Genomic DNA, 20438 nt, shown 5'->3' on the forward strand with positions numbered 1-20438 from the left:
TTCAATGCTCGGCCATCAATAAATGTCGGCGTGCGAACCATTCAACGAAACATCATCGTCATGGGCTTTCGGAGCCGAAGGCACACTCCTGTACCCTTGATGACTGCACGACACAAATCTTTACGCCTTGCCTGGGTCCGTCGACACCGACATTGGACTGCTGTTGACTGAAAACATGTTGCCTGGTCGGACGAGTTTCGTTTCAAATTGTATCGAACGGATGGACGTAGACGGGTGTGGAGACAACCTCATGAATCTATCGACCCTGCAGGTCATCAGGGGACAGTCCAAACTTGTGAAGGCTCTTTAATGGTGTGCGGCGTGTGCAGTTGGAGTGATATGGGACCCCTAATACGTCTAGATACGAAACGTGTGTAAGCATCCTGTCTGATTATCTGCATCCATTCATGTCCATTGTGCATTCCGACGGACTTGGGCAATTACAGCAGGACAATGCGAAACCTCAGAAGTCCTGAATTGCTACAGAGTGGCTGCAGGAGCACTCCTCTGAGTTTAAACACTTCCGCTGACCATCAAACTCCCCAGACATGATCGTTATTGAGCATATCTGGGATGCCTTGCGTCGTGCTGTTCAGAGGAAATCTCCACCCCTCGTTGTATTACGGATTTATGGGCATCCCTGCAGGATTCACGGTGACAGTTCCCTCCAGCACTACTTCAGACATTAGTCGAGACCAATCCACATTATGCTGCCGCACTTCTGCGTGCTCGCTGGGGCCCTGCATGATATTAGGCAAGTGTACCAGTTTCTTTGGCTCTTCGGTGTATAACCTATCATTACCTAACGTAACTTTCATTATAGCAGGTAGCAATAGAAATTTAATTCGGTATATTGTAAAATTCCATGTAATATAAACGACGAGCTCATTCGTTTACCGCATTCGAAGTATTATCCAAAAATTATTAATGCTGATAAAGGTTATTAAAAATGAAACACAATATAGTGATTGACAGTCGTCAGTATCAACAACCATAGGCCTAAAGTTCTATCTGATTGATATGTACTCACCTTGGACTTCACTGAAACTGGTCCTTGCGACATACTTTCTGTGAAGGAAAGTACTGATTTTTTCACTGGCATCAGTAGATAACTTTGAATACTGTGAAGGCTGACTTCACTAACTCTGTCTTGGGCCATAGAATTCCACAAATGGATCTTAATAAGTATGACTTTCAAAAGTAAGAAATCAGCCGAAGAATCAGCAACAGGAATACCTACAAACAGGTAAAATTGTGTGCATTAATGTGAAACGCTACAGCTAGGATTGAATACTCTGTTACTAATAGTTTTGTTAATTAACTACTGAGGTTAATCAGGTCATTTCTTTTTCAGGGCTTTTTGTAGTTATTTACTGAATACATTGTCCTCATTTTCATTTTGATGTATTACTACTGCCCCGTGAATCTTTCTGTTGGAAGCAGAATTTTGTAAATTTTGGGAAAATATTTTGAAGGAAAGGTTATCATTATGCATACCCTCAAATTTGCACTTTTACTTTGCTGCTATCATATCCAAACAGCCTTTAAAATATCCTGTTTTTTTGCCAGAGAATAGCCGACGACATTGCTTTTTGAAAATTGTGTCAATAGCAAGATAAATTAGGAGGTGCATCTGAACAAGAGAACACGCTTTAGCAAGCTCTACATTTTTCGATTGAATGATTTGATATGCTAAACTGCAAACCTTTGATTGCAGCGCTAGATGAAAAATTATTGCACATTTCTCTAACTGGTTTTTAAAAGCAACAGCTTTTTCTCTTTCTTTCCTTTACTTAAATGTCAACATTAGTTTTTACGGAACCTTAAGAAGCCTAATATATATAAGCAAAACGAAGGGCCCTTACAGGCTAGTATCTCGAAAACGAAGCTGTTGGGTCAAGCTTTTTGAAGGTACTAGAAGATGCCAAAAGTTCCCATCTCTTGATTCTATATCTGAAGAAAAGATACAACGTTTGTACTTCGTCGTAAAAGGAACCGACTTCTTGAATTCCACATGTAGCATTGTTAAATGCTAGACTTAAAGTGTGCACCGCACAATGCAAATATTTTACAGTCTTTTGTCTTCGTTGAATTCTCGTTCCGATAGCTTTGTGTACGCCTGACACAACCGTCATAACAGTGTCCACTGCGACCTGAATTAACTGATCTCTTTTTGTAATGTCCTCTGTTGCATGTGCAATGTGCAATAACAGAAAATAATGAGGCAGCGTTAATGTAATTAATAATTGGTTTTTCAGCTGCACGGGATAGGACTTTGTGAATTCCACAAATAGATCTTTATAAGTACGAACTTTAAAAGTAAGAAATCAGCCGAAGAATCAGCAACAGGAATATCTGAAAAGAGGTAAAATTTTGTGCATTAATCTGGAACGCTACAGCTAGGATTGAATACTCTGTTACTAATAGTTTTGTAAATTAACTACTGAGGTTAACCAGGTTATTTCTTTTTCAGGGCTTTTTGAAGTAACTTACTGGATAAATTGTCCCCATATTCATTTTGATGTATTACTACTGCCCCGTGAATCTCTTTGTTGGAAGCATAATTTATAAATTTTGGGAAAATATTTTGAAGGAAAGGTTATCATTAAGCATACCCACAAATTAGCACTTTTACTTTGCTGCTAGCATATCCAAACAGCCTTTAAAATATCCTGTTTTTTTTGCCAGAGAATAGCCGATGACATTGCTTTTTGAAAATTGTGTCAATAGCAAGATAAATTAGGAGGTGCATCTGAATAAGAGAACACGCTTTAGCAAGCTCTACATTTTTGGATTGCATGATTTGATATGCTAAACTACAAACCTTTGATTGCAACGCTAGATGAAAAATTATTGCACATTTCTCTAACTGGTTTTTAAAAGCAACAGCTTTTTCTCTTTCTTTCCTTTACTTAAATGTCAACATTATTTTTAAATGTAGGCCTGTTTTGGTTTATTTATTAGCTCACGTAATATTGGATTGTACGTTGCGAGAAGTCTGATTTTCGCACGTTCTCACTTTTCCTCACTTATGAATACATAGCAGCGTCAACTGTGTTTTTCTTACACCACAAACTGAATATACGAGGTTAAGTCAATTATTGTCCGCAATTTAGTTATATTTTGGTAGTAATGTTTTACGTTGATGACGCATACTTTGTTTATTTGTTGTTATATCTTTGCAATTTTCAAGCTGCTAGGTTGGTTTCGTTATCGCTGCCGTGCTGTTAATCATGACTGCTCTGCTGTCTATTTGCACCAAAGAAGAGCAACGTCCAGTGATCCGTTTTTTGTGGTCGGAAGGCGTATTAGGGGCCGAAATTCATCAAAGGCTTTCGCTACAGCACAGGAACAGTTTTTTGCCACAACGGAGTGTTTACGAATGGATTGAAAGATTCCGAACTTGTTGCGCAAGTGTTACGCACGATGAAGGAGCCGGACGACTGTTTACCACCGCAAATGAAGAAACCATTGAGCGTTCACGTTAAATGATTCTCTCAGACAGACGATTAACCACTGACGAAGTGGCACATCGTCTGCAAATTAGTCACGGTTCTCCCCACGAAATCATCCACAACAGACTTGTGTTTCGTAATGTTTGTGCAAGATGGGTCCCAAAACAACTCACACAGTTGCATAAACAAGCGCACGGACATCTGCAAAAAACACTTGGACCACTATGGTAAGAAAGGGGACAACTTCTTAGACAGGATCACTACTAGTGACGAAACGTGGATCCATCATTACGAGCCAGAGAGTAAACGGCAGAGATAATGCAAACATCCAAATTCATCGTGCAAGAAAACGTTCGAGACCCAACCGTCCGCAGGCAAACTCATGCTTACGGTTTTTTGTGACGCACAAGGTCCAGTACTGGAACATTATGGGAAAAGGGATACAGCAATAAACAGTGTATGTTACAGTGAGATGCTTACTGCCAGGCTAAAACCTGCATGTCGAAGCAAACGCCGAGGATTGCTGTCAAAAGGTGTTGCGTTGTTGCACGACAATGCCCGTCCGCGCTGACCGGCGTGGCCGAGCGGTTCTAGGCGCTACAGTCTGCAACCGCGCGACCGCTACGGTCGCAGGTTCGAATCCTGCCTCGCGCATGGATGTGTGTGATGTACTTAGGTTAGTTAGGTTTAAGTAGTTCTAAGTTCTAGGGGACTGATGACCTTAGAAGTTAAGTCCCATAAAGCTCAGACCCATTTGAACCAGTGCCCGTCCGCATACTGCTGCCCACATTGCTGAAACGCCCCACAAACTCAAATTTGAAGTACTGGATCATCTTCCATATAGTCCCGATCTTGTCTCTTCTGACTATCACTTGTTTGGTCCACTCAGGCATTAAGGGGCCGTCGATTTGCCTCGGACGAAGCAGTGAAAGAAGTGGTGCATTCCTGGCTCGCAGCTCAACCGAGAAGCTTTTTTTATGAGGGTATCAGGAAGCTTGTACAACGATGTACCAAGTGCGTTGAAATGCAAGGAGACTATGTCGAAAAATGATGTTCTTGTAAGTTTCCCATTTGATTACAACAAAATTTTATAACTACTTTGCGGATAATAATTGACTTAACCTTGTAATTTCGTGTCACATTATACTTTCTGTTAGCCACCTGAAATCCCAAAGCACTTCCCACCAAGCTGAAGGATTTTGTCAAACAAAGACCTCTTTAGTTTCATCATTCACATCCAATTGATAAACTCAGCGATCATTTGAAAAGTCCGCAATATTAACAGCCCTAATTACATTTAGGCGATTTTCCTGCCATCTTCTACTTCCCCTTGATAATTGCTGTTAAAACTTTTCACTTCAGAATAGCACTCCCTTATGACACTGCAAACTTCTGAAACCGTTGTGTTACATTGAGTAGGATGTCGGTTATGATACAGTCACCTCTTATTGGATAATTGACAGTGATGCAAAATAAAGATATGACGAAAATTAAATGTTCAGAAAAATGTGTATTATGGAGTCTCGAATACACTGATCATCAAGAATGGATAATTTTCTACCTAGATGTGATATTTTAGTACAAATTTTCATTCTTGTCACTTTTTTGTAATATTGTTGTTGTTGTGGTCTTCAGTCCAGAGACTTGTTTGATGCAGCTCTCCACGCTACTCTATACTGTGCAAGCTTCTTCATCTCCAAGTACCTACTACGACCTACATCCTTCTGAATCTGCTTAGTGTATTCATCTCTTGGTCTCCCTCTACGATTTTTACCCTCCACGTTGCCTTCCAATACTAAATTAGTGATCCCTTGATGCCTCAGAACATGTCCTATCAACCGATCCCTTTTTCTAGACAAGTTGTGCCACAAATTCCTTCTCTCCCCATTTCTCTTCAGTACCTCCTCATTAGTTGCATAATCTACCCATCTAATCTTCGGCGTTCTTCTGTAGCACCACTTTTCTCTTCTTGTGTAAACTATTTATCGTCCATGTTTCACTTCCATACATGGCTACATTCCATACAAATACTTTCAGAAAAGACTTCCTGGTGCTTAAATCTATACTTGATGTCAACAAATTTCTCTTCTTCAGAAACGCTTTCCTTACCACTGCCAGTCTACATTTTATATTGTCTCTACTTCGACCATCATCAGTTATTTTGCTCCCTAAATAGCAAAACTCATTTACTACTTTAACTGTCTCATTTCCTAATGTAATTCCCTCAGCATCACCTGGTTTAATTCGACTACATTCCATTATCGTTGTTTTGCTTTTGTTGATGATCGTCTGATATCCTCCTTTCAAGACACTGTCCATTCAACTGCTCTTCCAGATCCTTTGCTGTCTATGGTAGAATTACAATGTCATCGGCAAACCTCAAAGTTTTTATTTTTTCTCCATGGATTTTAATTCCTACTCCAAATTTTTCTTTTGTTTCCTTTACTGCTTACTCAATATATAGATTGAATAACATCGGGAATAGGCTACAACCCTGTCTCACTCCCTTTCCAACCACTGCTTCCCTTTCATACCACTCGACTCTTGTAGCTGCCATTTAGTTTTTGTACAAATTGTAAATAGCCTCTCACTCCCTGTATTTGACCCCTGCCACCTTCAGAGTTTGAAAGAGGGTATTCCAGTCAACATCGTCAAAAGCTTTCTATAAGTCTACAAATGCTAGAAACGTAGATTTGCTTTCCCTTAATCTTTTGTAATACTGATAATTAATCTTCGCCGCACTTTTATGAGGTCCGAGGAACAAGCTGCAATCAGAGAGATACGAGAGACAGCAAGGATAAGAATTCTTTACATACTTCGTGCTAAACTCATTTTACCGTTGACTGATTCTACAAAACCGTGTTGATCCGACCGTTTCTGTGCGTCTGACATAACTGTTTATCGTATACATATTCCTGTGTTTATATTGGCATATTTTTTTTTTACTTCACCTTTAATTCTTAATAAAATAACTGTAATCTTTCACTTCCTGCGGGCTGCTAAAATAACAAAATGGTTCAAATGGCTCTGAGCACTATGGGACTTAACATCTGAGGTCATCAGTCCCCTATAACTTAGAACTACTTAAACCTAACTAACCTAAGGACATCACACACATCCATGCCCGAGGCAGGATTCGAACCTGCCACCGTAGCGGTCGCGCTGTTCCAGACTGTAACGCCTAGAACCGCTCGGCCACTCCGGCCGGCCGCTAAAATAACAGGCCGGCCCATAACTGCAGGCCTTAACGTTACATCCGTGCGCACCTACATAGGCCGTACGTCTCCGAGGTCTACTCAGTCTGAATTGAGTGCTGGAGGCAACCGTGGAACCAAAGTGACTCAATGGCCACGTGTCCACCCACGCAAAGGAGTCCGTGATGGGACCAGGCCCGAAAGGGCTGTCGCTATTGTTGGTTTGAATTATATGGATAAGCTACTGTAACGAATATTTTCGAAATATGTAATCGTAACATTACTCAATTCTTTCTGTAAAAAAATATTTGTGTTTCTTCAACTTTTAATTCATTAACAAAACGCCAGTTAGATCTTTATCAGATATTGCATACTTTCAACAGCTCACAAGTAGAGTAATTTCATTAGTCAACAGTGTTATCAACACGTTACTAAAAGAAAATAGCACCCATACAGATTACAATGAAAAAATCTTAAAAATTCAGATAGTTCTATTTCACTAGAGAAAGAACTGTGCAATGATTTATTTGTGAACAAAACTACAAAATAACTCACTTTACCTACCAAATAATTATCATAACATATTAATTTTCAGTATAAAACATGTCTTTCTTGGGTCATTTGCACATTTGAATTTGTTTGCAATTTTGGTAATAGCAATGTTTTTAGTCATTTTCTTATGAGCGTGCAAAATTGCAAAATCATTTAGTCTTTTCTGTCTCATTGCTGACCCCAATAACGCTTTTAATAGTTTAAGTGCTGCAAACGATCGCTCAGAGGTACAAGAAGTAACAAGAAACTTCACAAATTCTGTGAGTATTTCACACATGGGACCACTGGTTTTTCTACCAAAAGTATTTGTAATCTCTGACAAGTTGGCAACGTCCTCTTCCTTCGTTCTACACAACTAGAAACATCTCCCTAGGCAATGTTAGCTTATCTTAATGAAAGACTGCCCCATAGAACTGCAGGATATGGTCAGCAGCAATTTAAGCGATAGCAAAAGCTTCAAGTTGTGAAATAAGTTTCACAACCTCTGTGTCAAATCTACGATTTAGTGAATCCTCAGCCACATCAATTATATCAAAAAATATTTGTCTGCACATTTCCTCCGACGTTTCATACGTATGAGGATCACTACCTACGTCGTAGCGTTTCGGCATCTTCCTTTTTGTAGGCAAAACTGGTTCAACACGGCTCAGTTCCTCCGCTTTCCTAACAGCTTCATTCCACAATTCAAAAAATATATCCCTGTGAGGCTAAATTTGCAGATAAAGTTTCCTCCAAGGTTTTGATTTCTCGATATGACAGTGGTTTCTTCTGAAAAGAAGAATGAAGTTTTTCAGTCCTGCCGAAAACTTAAATTAACTTTTGCAGGGAAATAAGAAATCTGAATTCACGCAGTTTTCAGAACTATCGATTAGCCTTTCCGCCGACTTCGCTTTTTTCTTCTGACAAATCTTCCAATAATTTTAAGAGAACGTCATAATTACTTTCCAACAATTTAAATGATTGTGCCTTGACACTCTACCTCGTAGGACAGAATGGTCGCAAAGTCAGTCAGTGAAAGTTTTTTACATCTCCATCTTCGTTGTCTTCTTACAGCGATTGAAACACCGTTAGCCTCTTTGGCGAATGTCTTGCAAATGTTATTAATTCACGAAGAATCTCCAGAAAGTCACGTACGTAACTAATACCTTGAATCGCATCTTGTACTACCAAGTTCAAATCATATGCCGAACAATGGACGAACAAAGCTATCGGCTCCAGCTGAGTAATCCTATTTTGTAATCTCGTTAAGTGTCCACAGATATTATTACCGCCATCATAACATTGACCACGACAGTATTTTGTACCGAAGGATGACCGTCTTATGACGTCCTGAACGACTTAAAACAATGTCCTACAACTTGTTGAAGCTACTTCATAGATGTACATAAAAGCTTCCTCAAATTCAACATTTTTGTCGACATATCTGAAACATGTGGATAGCGTGTTCATACAATTGTTTCCAGGTTGACGCAGCGTGATGCCTTAGACATGTGGTTAAGAGTTCATTGATATAATGAATGGCCATGTATGATTCTTTCCATATTCTCTTAAAAGCATCAGGTTTGGTTTTGAACATATCGTGTATATCGTTAATTCTTGTTACGTATTAGACAATGTGACAATGTGGTGAGCCCTGACTTGCACTATATCAAATAAAACGTCAGTGAGAGGGAAAATATCTGCAAAACCATCTACAACGAAACAAACTAGCATCTAGCAACGTGGTTCATGTCCATGAGCTGCGGTAGAGGGAGCTTCTTCACCACACGTAACTGGATCAAATGTCTTCTTGAAAAGTGAAACCATTTGACCGCGATACAACGTTTACATTTAATGAGATGCGACGTTTTAGGCAGTCGTTCTTCACTTTCTCATCTAGTGCCTAGGTTCCTTCGGTTGATGTGGGAAAAAAGTAGCCATACATTGAAGTGAGGACAAAAATCTTACATTTTATTTACACTCCTGGAAATTGAAATAAGAACACCGTGAATTCATTGTCCCAGGAAGGGGAAACTTTATTGACACATTCCTGGGGTCAGATACATCACATGATCACACTGACAGAACCACAGGCACATAGACACAGGCAACAGAGCATGCACAATGCCGGCACTAGTACAGTGTATATCCACCTTTCGCAGCAATACAGGCTGCTATTCTCCCATGGAGACGATCGTAGAGATGCTGGATGTAGTCCTGTGGAACGGCTTGCCATGCCATTTCCACCTGGCGCCTCAGTTGGACCAGCGTTCGTGCTGGACGTGCAGACCGCGTGAGACGACGCTTCATCCAGTACCAAACATGCTCAATGGGGGACAGATCCGGAGATCTTGCTGGCCAGGGTAGTTGACATACACCTTCTAGAGCACGTTGGGTGGCACGGGATACATGCGGACGTGCATTGTCCTGTTGGAACAGCAAGTTCCCTTGCCGGTCTAGGAATGGTAAAACGATGGGTTCGATGACGGTTTGGATGTACCGTGCACTATTCAGTGTCCCCTCGACGATCACCAGTGGTGTACGGCCAATGTAGGAGATCGCTCCCCACACCATGATGCCGGGTGTTGGCCCTGTGTGCCTCGGTCGTATGCAGTCCTGATTGTGGCGCTCACCTGCACGGCGCCAAACACGCATACGACCATCATTGGCACCAAGGCAGAAGCGACTCTCATCGCTGAAGACGACACGTCTCCATTCGTCCCTCCATTCACGCCTGTCGCGACACCACTGGAGGCGGGCTGCACGATGTTGGGACGTGAGCGGAAGACGGCCTAACGGTGTGCGGGACCGTAGCCCAGCTTCATGTAGACGGTTGCGAATGGTCCTCGCCGATACTCCAGGAGCAACAGTGTCCCTAATTTGCTGGGAAGTGTCGGTGCGGTCCCCTACGGCACTGCGTAGGATCCTACGGTCTTGGCGTGCATCCGTGCGTCGCTGCGGTCCGGTCCCAGGTCGACGGGCACGTGCACCTTCCGCCGACCACTGGCGACAACATCGATGTACTGTGGAGACCTCACGCCCCACGTGTTGAGCAATTCGGCGGTACGTCCACCCGGCCTCCCGCATGCCCACTATACGCCCTCGCTCAAAGTCCGTCAACTGCACATACGGTTCACGTCCACGCTGTCGCGGCATGCTACCAGTGTTAAAGACTGCGATGGAGCTCCGTATGCCACGGCAAACTGGCTGACACTGACGGCGGCGGTGCACTAATGCTGCGCAGCTAGCGCCATTCGACGGCCAACACCGCGGTTCCTGGTGTGTCCGCTGTGCCGTGCGTGTGATCATTGCTTGTACAGCCCTCTCGCAGTGTCCGGAGCAAGTATGGTGGGTCTGACACACCGGTGTCAATGTGTTCTTTTTTCCATTTCCAGGAGTGTATATTTGTACGACTTGCGGTAGCACTGAATTCAGTCGATGAGAGAATGTTGAACGAACACTGCAGAAAAACACCGTGCTTGCCACTCTTAACTGCAATCCATTCAGATGATCAGCCATAACTGTAGCCCCATCATAACTCTGAGCATGTCTCTTAATTTTAAAAATTTTCCGTCGACTTGGTTAAACGTTATGGCATAGCGAAGTGCTGAGAAGACCTACATCAAATCCGGTACACTCACCTCCTCGCTTGCTTGTTTATGAGCGTGATGGAAGCAGAAGCGGTCAAGCAATTCTTTATTAGATTCTACGTTCCCATAAACACGGAAGAATGTTTAAAATGATGCTTCAACTTTTTGTTACATTCACTAAGAAAACGTAAAAGGTCAAAAAAAGTGTATTTATTCAGCTGTTGCATATTAGAGCAACCTGGTAGGCGTGTCGGTAGCCATTTGTTGTGTTGATGTTGTAAAGAAGCATATTTGAGACTTCGTAAGTACAATTTCTAGATATGATGCATGATTCAGTTATAGGTCTAACCAGCTGCAACATGTTCTTCTTCTCTTGGAAACTGCACGCAGCAAAGTGTTGCCCCAGAGTCCCACGTCAGCCTGGTGCTGCCCTGCTTACGTTGCATGACGCTGTCATTCAGCGATACAAAACGCAGCGAGCTCAGCTGCTTCCCTTCCGGTCAACAGCAATATACTCGTACCTATGCGATGGCTTCTATAAACGGTTTCATTTGTGGCATTACAATAATATAAAACTATGTACATAAAGTGTTCGTAATCATTTATCTTAACCACGAGTACATTTACATTAGCACCAGAAGGGAAATTAACAACTTTCAGTTTCTCCAGCCTCACATTAAAGCCCGTAGTCACCTCGCTGCGAAACTAGATGGTCGGCGTGTAGCGGATAGGCGTAACTAATTTTGCTAAGAAGCATCAGAAATCAGCAGCGCCAATCCAGAAGTGTTGTACAATACCAGATCTCTCAACCAATGAAAGTAATACTACTAAACGTTAATGTTTCCATTAGTATCGCCTTTGTCTCAATTGTATTCTGGATAAGCAGTGCTTACCTTGCGTCCATTAGATACATGACTCTACAGACAGCTGGGAACCGCAACTGTGGCCACTGAAGTAGCAGCTGCGATGTCCCAACATAATAGGTTTAAAGGTCAACCCTTCCGACGCCCAAGCGGTTTTAATTGGTCATTCAAGGCTCATTAGCCCGAAATATCGGGAATCTCACCGTCTTTAACCATACATGGGGCAAATGTCAACTTCTCTCCTTCAGCAAGGAGTCTAGGAGTAATAATGGATGAAAATCTAAATTGAAGTGAGCACGTAACTGTGAAAGGTATGTGCTAAGGTCTGATCAGGGTAGGTCCAGAAAATAAAGTCGGTAGTTGCCAAACGCAAGGTGGAATGAGTATAATATCTTTGAGTAGGAGGATCTTTGATGGTTAAGAGAGCCGGATGCTCGCAGTAAAAAACTCGGAAGTCGCAGCTAGGTGCTCGGAAGAAGCAGACGTGTGGTGACAGCTTTAAGGTAGGACTCGCGCTGCACTGAGCAAACTTTAGCACGATAATGGGAGAAGCTATGTAATGATTTCAAAAGTGATTTTAGTTAGATAATGTTCAGAGTTAGGATTTGTATGTCCAAGGTTTGACGCAGTAAGTGTTTTGTAAAATTTTTTGTAAGAGTGATTCGTGCTACAAAAATGTAGGAAATGGTAATTTTTGTGTATGGCGTAAAATTTTAACAATGTATATATTAAGATGAACATTGTGTTTAAATCTAACAGCCTGAATCATAATCCACATCCTTTGCTTGTACTACATGAAAATGAGTAGTAAAGTAAAGTTACCCACCAATGAAAGAACGTAAAGAAAATGAGGACTTTATGCAATATACATGTGCAATTCATGATTTGAAATCGATTTTGGTATAATTAAAGTTATCAGAGCAAAGTTATTTCAAATAACTAATTTTATGCCATTTCACAACTGGCATTGATCAAGGTAAAATATAATTTCATTAATTAAACATCAGGGCAAAAGTTAATTTTTCAGTACCATCTTAATGCCATTCCACAAACGGCATTATCTTCTTAAACTTGATTGCTGAGTCAAATACATGTTTCATTACTGGCAAAACGGAGGAGTGCAAGAAAGAAGTTCGCAGACGCTATCAGATGCAGGTTGGTTAATAATTAATTTGGAACAATTTTTTATTTTATACTTTCACTAATTAAAAAGGAAACAATTTTGGTTAGATACTTTCACTTTTAAAGATAAATTTTATCCATGATACTTTCAACTGCAGTTGGCAATAAGGCGTCAGCATCTTTCCATGCCCAACAAAAATAAAACAAACTATTCCCTTTTGAAGTAAACAAGAGTTGATGTCCTGCAAGGCCTTTATCAGGAATGCGCACGGCGTCTGTAGCTTGCTCTGAATGACTATATTTGTTCTGTATGTGATGTTCGACTCTGTGATCACATTTCACCATCACATGCACAGCTAATCTGGCTGCGTGCAGACAAGTGCAAAGATTTGTATACCTACTGTCTTCTCTACTGTAGTATCAACGTACACTATCCCCAAATTTCTCGTCCACCTTAACCCTCTCGTCTGAACAACATGGTAGAAACACCCGTTCCTATCAGAGCAAAATCATTTCTGTCTCACTCCGTCGTTCACCCACTTTGTCTAAGTCCTCCACAATAGCAGGAATCCGATTGTGGAATCACCTCTCTCATGATATTAGAGAAATGAATAACATCTCCAGCTTCAGGAGACAGTTAACGACACATCTACTAAAGCAACTAAAATGATTACCATTGTCGCTGTACACACTCGTTACCCTTGTACAACATCCCTCTGCAGCCAGATCTTCGTCATTTCCCAGTCGCCTTAGCTGGTGCAGTTTCCTTAAATTTTCCTTCCCCAGAACTCGCGATATTACGAAACATCTACTTGGTACACGTGTAAACACGTTTTATTATCTGTAAGTATCAGCATCGTTATTATTGTGATTATTATTATTATTATTATCGCTGTTAGTGGCAGCAGGAGCACTGGTGCAAGTACTGTCAGTATTGACAGTATTAATTTTATTAGTTAATAGTCAGCATCATTTACTCACATTGTCACTATAGACGCTCAAATCGTTTTAATAGTATTTGTCATTTTAAAATTGTTATTTCTTAGGTAACTGTGGTGTAACAAAGGTACTGATGTGTGAAACCCTTGTGTGATGTAAAATACGGCCTGATGACCCTAATCAGATGAGATTAAATAAATAAATATAAATAAATAATTCATATGGTAAGAATCAAAACACAATAATATTTCAATCGTACCTGATATACAGAAAGGAGCGAAGTAGTTCCTTAAGTGTCGACACATAACAGCTCGAAACTAGAGCTTCAACTAGAACTGTCAGCAGATGACGACTATTTACTGATTTTAAACGGAAGACTGAGAGTTTTTAGCTCAGCATTTTCCAGGCTGCTAAGCCTCCTATTTTTCACGTCGATATAATAACCTACTCGAATCGGATCATCAATTATTGATCAACTTCGACGTCTCCTTGCAGAATCAAATTCGGAATATCCTGTCTTTCGGTTAATAAACACTGCTAACGTTTAAAATCTGGGGCTGTTATTTTTAAGAACGCAAAGCATTAAAATGAATTCTTGATTAAATAAAAAAAGAAAAAAAATTGATTAATGTATTCCTGTTATATTTATATACCCACGTGAGCAACTGAAACAGACATGGTTTGCCTATTGGAGAGAGTGCGCTATTCCAACTATAACAGCCAGTAGATTAACTACAGTGCAGCAATTCACTCGCTAAATTCTTTGCTGTGCAACAACGGACCGGGAACACACAGAACTACATGCTTCTACTGTGTACACAGCAACCACCTCACAAGTCATCATCTGCTCACACCACAGGGAACATATGGCAGTGTGGGGGATGCTTACTGCAGTATGCCAGTGTGGTACCCCTGGAGAAGTCGGCTGTACACTATAACACAGCCTTTCGCTGACTGTCTTGCCACATCTTGGCCGCCAAAAACAAGCACGAGACTCCACGCCCACGGACAGTTAGCACAAGTATATTTACCGGCTGACTTACGGAAAACGACACCGCGGCACCAGCATCACTCCAGGTGACACCACAATCACGTGTTTCCTATGGTGGTGACGTGCCTCCTGCAAACTGTACATGTATGGTCGATCTGTAGAACTTCTTCTCCCTGACGTTTCGTTCTCAACTACGGAGAACATCTCTACACTTCATTGAGAAATTGAGAGAAATTACTGTCGGTCCTAATGACATACTTGTCAGTTTTGATATAGTGTCTTTGTTCACGATGGTTCCAGTTGATGAAGCTCTCTCCCATATAGCCGATATGTTCCCTACTGATATAGTAGCCTTGTTCCAACACTGTCTATCCTCAACCTATTTTCAGTACAATGGTGAATTTTATGAACAGATCGATGGGGTAGCCATGGGAAGCCCCCTAAGTCCCGCAATTGCGAATTTATTCATGGAATATTTTGAACATCAAGCACTGCAGTCGGCCAAAAAAAGCCCCTTGAAGTGGTATCGGTATGTGGATGATACCTTTGTAATATGGAATCATGAGGAAGAAGACTTGAATGATTTAATGATTTTCTGGTACACTTAAATAGCATCAACCCAAAGATTAAATTTACTATGGAGAAGGAGAAGAATGGACAACTTAACTTCTTGGATGTATCAGTTATCAAACGGGCGGATGGGACCTTAGGCCATAAGGTCTACAGGAAAGGTACACATACTGATCGCTACCTCCATAAGAACTCAAACAACCACCCTAGGCAAAAGAGGGGGGTCATAAAAACACTAGTGGATAGGGCCAATAATATTTGTGAACCAGGCTACTTACAAGAAGAACTAAATCATTTACGAATGGCCTTTGCGAAAAATGGTTATACGAAAAACGAGATTAACCGAGCACTTCACCCAAATAGAAAAATGCCTAAAAATAGGAGACAGCAACAACCATCAACTGGAAAAGTATTTCTTCCGTTCATCCGTAATATCACGGATCGCATTGGAAAAGTACTAGCCAAGTTTCAGGTAGAGACCATTTTTAGACCTACTAAGAAAATTAGTGAATGCCTAAGATCAACAAAAGATGCTCGTCACCCCCTAGCCACCCCCGGGGTATATAAAATTCCGTGTAGTTGTGGCAGGGTTTACATAGGAACTACAAAAAGAAGCATCAATACACGGTTGACGGAGCACAAAAGAAACTGTCGCTTGGGACATATCGACAAATCGGCAGTAGCGGAACATGTTTTTAAGGATGGAGATCACGAAATAAAATTTGGTGAAACAAGCGTGCTAGCGAGGACGTCGCACTATTATACACGTATGCATAGAGAGGCAATTGAAATCCACAAACATCAATACAATTTTAATCGTAAAGAAGAAGGATTAAAATTGGATTAGATATGGCGGTCGACGTTGCATCAATCACGTGACAATCGATTGCCTGCAATCGAGAGAACAGACGATAGCCAGAGATAGCTGCACATCGACGCCACGTGACGTGTGGTGGCGCCCCCTACGATCTCTATGTAAGCGGCGGCCCCAGCTCCTAGCAGCCAGTCGTCGACTCACCTCGGAAGATGTTCTCCGTAGTTGAGAACGAAACGTCAGGGAGAAGAAGTTCTACAGATCGACCACGGCAACTTAGCCCGGAAGAGTTTACTGATAAAGACGCCGGCCGTGAAAGCCTACATGGAATGCACATGTATGCTTTCGCTGGGCGTCTACTTGACCGGCCCACAGTCAGGCGTTACGTCTGTCCTAGCAGCCACACCAGCAGCACCGCCATCCGCCGCCAGGACGGACTTGGCCACCAGAACACTCGCGAGTCGCTTCGCGGTCGTCCCGAGCGATCGTAGCCTGCCACCGTCCGCAGAACGGCCTCGTGAGTGCAGCGCCTCGCGCTCCACGAGCTGCTACCTGCTACACCGTCACCGCTCAGCCGCCGCCGCCCCGCCCCCGCCCTCGCCACCGCTTACGCGCCGACCGCGACCTCGATGGACGGCGCCTGTCTTACGTCCTGGACTTGCTCAGCTGTCACCAGCTGCTGCCATCTTGAACAGTTCTAGGGTATCCGACCGGGTAGCGTCGTCATTTCTCCACAATATTTCGGCAGGCGTACACGCTGCCATCTTCACGTGGTTCCTGACGAATGCTGTGCTGTTCCTCTAGGCCCCCTATATAGACTAGCCGTTACCCCCTCCACCGTTCCTCTCTTCGGTGCGGTCGGCGCGGCGGCTACTGGAGGTGGAGGGGGAAGCGGCCCCTGGGTCTGAACTGGGGTTTGCAGTCTCCCTGTTACCGCCGTCGGGGGCGGTCCTCGATCTCTGGGACCGCATCTCTCTCTCCAGGCTGAGTGCAGGGTTCCAAGCCTGACTAAGTTGAAGACCGCTGTCAATATTTATTAATTAGATCGCCCTGTAGTCGGATTTCGATGGCCTCTTTAGTAACACAGTCCCAGAAGTAGGAGAATTGACAGAGTATTTTTGTTTTTTCATTGTCCATAGTATGGCCAGTCTTTATACAATGGTCAGCCACGGCTGATTTAGTAGCCTGGCGTAATTCGGTATGGCGCATGTGTTCGTGGCACGTCTCTTCTACAGTGCCGACTGTCTCCCCAATGTATGATTCCCTGTCAGTGCGGAAAATTCAGTTCAGGCATTTTATGTTTTGCGTTTTGCATTCAATACACAAGTAGGTATGGTTCGCAGTTATAGTTCTCTGCTCTTTTCAACAAAATACCAACAATCTAAGCATGCATCCATTTAGTTTTCACACCGATAAAAGGTTGGGAATTGCCCTTGCAACCAGTGGTGTCCTTGCCGGGGCTTCTTGTGGAAGTTGTTATTGTGTTTATGTTAATTTTTTCTCCTATTTTATTTAATACGTGAAAAAATGGCTCTAAGCACGATGGGACTTCACATCTGAGGTCATCAGTCCCCTGGACTTAGAACTACTTAAACCTAACTAACCTAAGGACATCACAGAACTCCATGCCCGAGGCAGGATTCGAACTTGCGACCGTAGCAGCAGCGCGGTTCCTGACTGAACCGCCTAGAACCCTTCGGCCACTTGTTTAAATTTGGCTAACTGTTACTGTGATTCCCATAACTACTTCATTCTAATTATCTTATCAGTGGGTCCATCCATAATGTACAGACAATATGAAGGATTCTATAAACAAATGCGTCGTTATGACTTCTATGTTCCAGACGCCGCAGGTGCACACAGTCAATGATCACCCGCACAGGTGGTGAGGCAAATGGGGGATCAAGTGGACGATTCCTGTTCTCGGTGACGGCTGAGTCCACGATACGAAAAACTAGCGAGAAGCAAAGTCTATAGAGTTGCCAAAGTCATCGTAAGTACGCTTGGAGAGAGCAGGAAGCGATCCGAAACGAAAAACGTAAACAAAGGCAAGTTCAGTCACTCTGCTCTGAATGGTGCGTGTCGAAGACTTCAGAGAAGACTGAGAACTGCTGGACAACGGTATTTACAGCGGACAATCGCGTCAATGGACGAGGTCACACGAAACGCCCGTGCCTGTGACGGGGTCTTCGCGGAAGCACGCTGTAGCCGTGTTATGAAGCCTGCCTATCTGTGGCCTTCCCTCCGTATCAATACTTGGCTGGCCGGGAATCTGAACCACTATCGGATATTAAAATGACGTTTGTGGAACTGCCATGTTTCTAGTAAAAAACGTCCTGTAGACTCCCCAAAATGCTTTCTGAAGGGGGATATGTCTGTGAATTGTTACAGTTGTGCTTTAGATATGCTCTTTGCCAGGCTGTGTACCACTTGTAGATCACGATTCTGCAGATGTTGTATTAGCCGGTAATGTCAGTCCACGGAAGCAAATACGAGAAATCTGTTGGCACCCAACTACAAAGGGTGAAATGATCATCACGATAAAATAAGAAAAATCAGGGCTCGCACAGAAAAATTTAAGTGCTCGTTTTTCCCGCGCGGCGTTCGAGAGTGGAACGATAGAGAGACAGGATGAAGGTGGTTCATTGATCCCTCTGCCAGGCACTCTATTGTGAATAGCAGTCCGCAGCTCGTGGTCGTGCGGTAGCGTTCTCGCTTCGCACTCTCGGGTTCCCGGGTTCGATTCCCGGTGGGGTCAGAGATTTTCTCTGCCTCGTGATGACTGGGTGTTATGTGACGTCCTTAGGTTAGTTAGGTTTAAGTAGTTCTAAGTTCTAGGGGACTGATGACCATAGCTGTTAAGTCCCATAGTGCTCAGAGCCATTTGAACCATTTTTTTTGTGAATAGCAGAGTAATGACGGAGATGTAGAAACAATAGTTCTGTAGTTCAAGAGCAGATCGGGTAGGAACTTGTATAGTACGATGGCAGGAGTTCTGCCGATATAGGTACAGGCTTTACCAGTGCTTCGAGGCGCTTCAAGCGACCAAACGCTTTCCCCTCAAGTGGCGGTGCCAAGTTCACCAAGCGGCAGACGTAATGCACAACTATGCTGCCTTTTACTGTGTTTCTACGTATATCTACATCTACATCTACATCTACATGGATACTCTGCAATTGGCAGAGGTTTCATCGAACCATCTTCACAATTCTCTATTGTTCCAATATTGTCTAGCGCTCGGAAGAAACGAACATCTATATCCTTCCGTACGAGCTCTGAATTCGATTATTTGATCATGGTGATCGTTTCTCCCTATGTAGGTCAGTGTCAAAAAGATATTTCCGCATTTGGAGGAGAAAAATGGGGATTGGAATTTCGTGAGAAGATTCCGTCGCAACGAAAAACACCTATGTTTTAATGACGTCCACCCCAAATCCTGTATCATTTCTGTGAAACACTCTCCCCTATTTCGCGGTAATACAAAACGTACTGCCCTTCTTCGAACTTTTTCGATGTACTCCGTCAATCCTATCTCGTAATGATCCCACACGGCGCAGCAGTATTCTAAACGAGAACGGACAAGCGCAGCGTAGGCAGTCTCCTTAGTACATCTGTTACATTTTCTCTAAGTGTCCTGCCAATAAAACGCTGTCTTCGGATAGCCTTCTCCACAACATTTTCTGTGTGTTCCTTCCAATTTAAGTTGTGCGTAATTGCAATTCTTAGGTATTTACTTGAATTTACGGCCCCCTTAGATTTGACTGATTTGTCGTGTAATTGACGTTTAACGGATTCCTTTTAGTACTCATGTGGATGACCTCACACTTTTCCTCATTTAGCGTCAACTACCAATCTTCGCCCCATACAGATATCTTTTTTAAATCGTTTTGATCTTCTGTTGACTTCATTAGTCGATAAACGACAGCGTCATCTGCAAACAGCCTAAGACGGTTGTTCATATTGCCTTTCGAATAGTTTATATAGATAAGGAACAGCAAAGGGTCTGTAACACTACCTTGGGGAACGCCAGAAATCACTTCCGTTTCACTCCACGACTTCCCGTCAATTAGCACGAACTGTGACTTCTCTAACAGGAAATCACAAATCAAGTCACATAACGGAGACGATATTCCATACGCACCCAATTTCAAAAGCCGTCTGTGTGGTACAGTATCAAAAGCTTCCGGAAATCCAGAAATACGGAATCAATCTGAAATCCCTTGTCAATAACACTGAACAGTTCATGCGAGTAAACAGCTACTTGAGTTTCACAAGAACGATATTTTGTAAATACATGTTGACTGTGTGTTAATAGACCGTTTTCTTCGAGGTGATTCATAATGTTCGAACGCAACATATGTTCCAAAAT

The sequence above is a fragment of the Schistocerca serialis genome, chromosome 7 (genome assembly GCF_023864345.2).
Source record: "Schistocerca serialis cubense isolate TAMUIC-IGC-003099 chromosome 7, iqSchSeri2.2, whole genome shotgun sequence".
NCBI lineage: Eukaryota > Metazoa > Arthropoda > Insecta > Orthoptera > Acrididae > Schistocerca > Schistocerca serialis.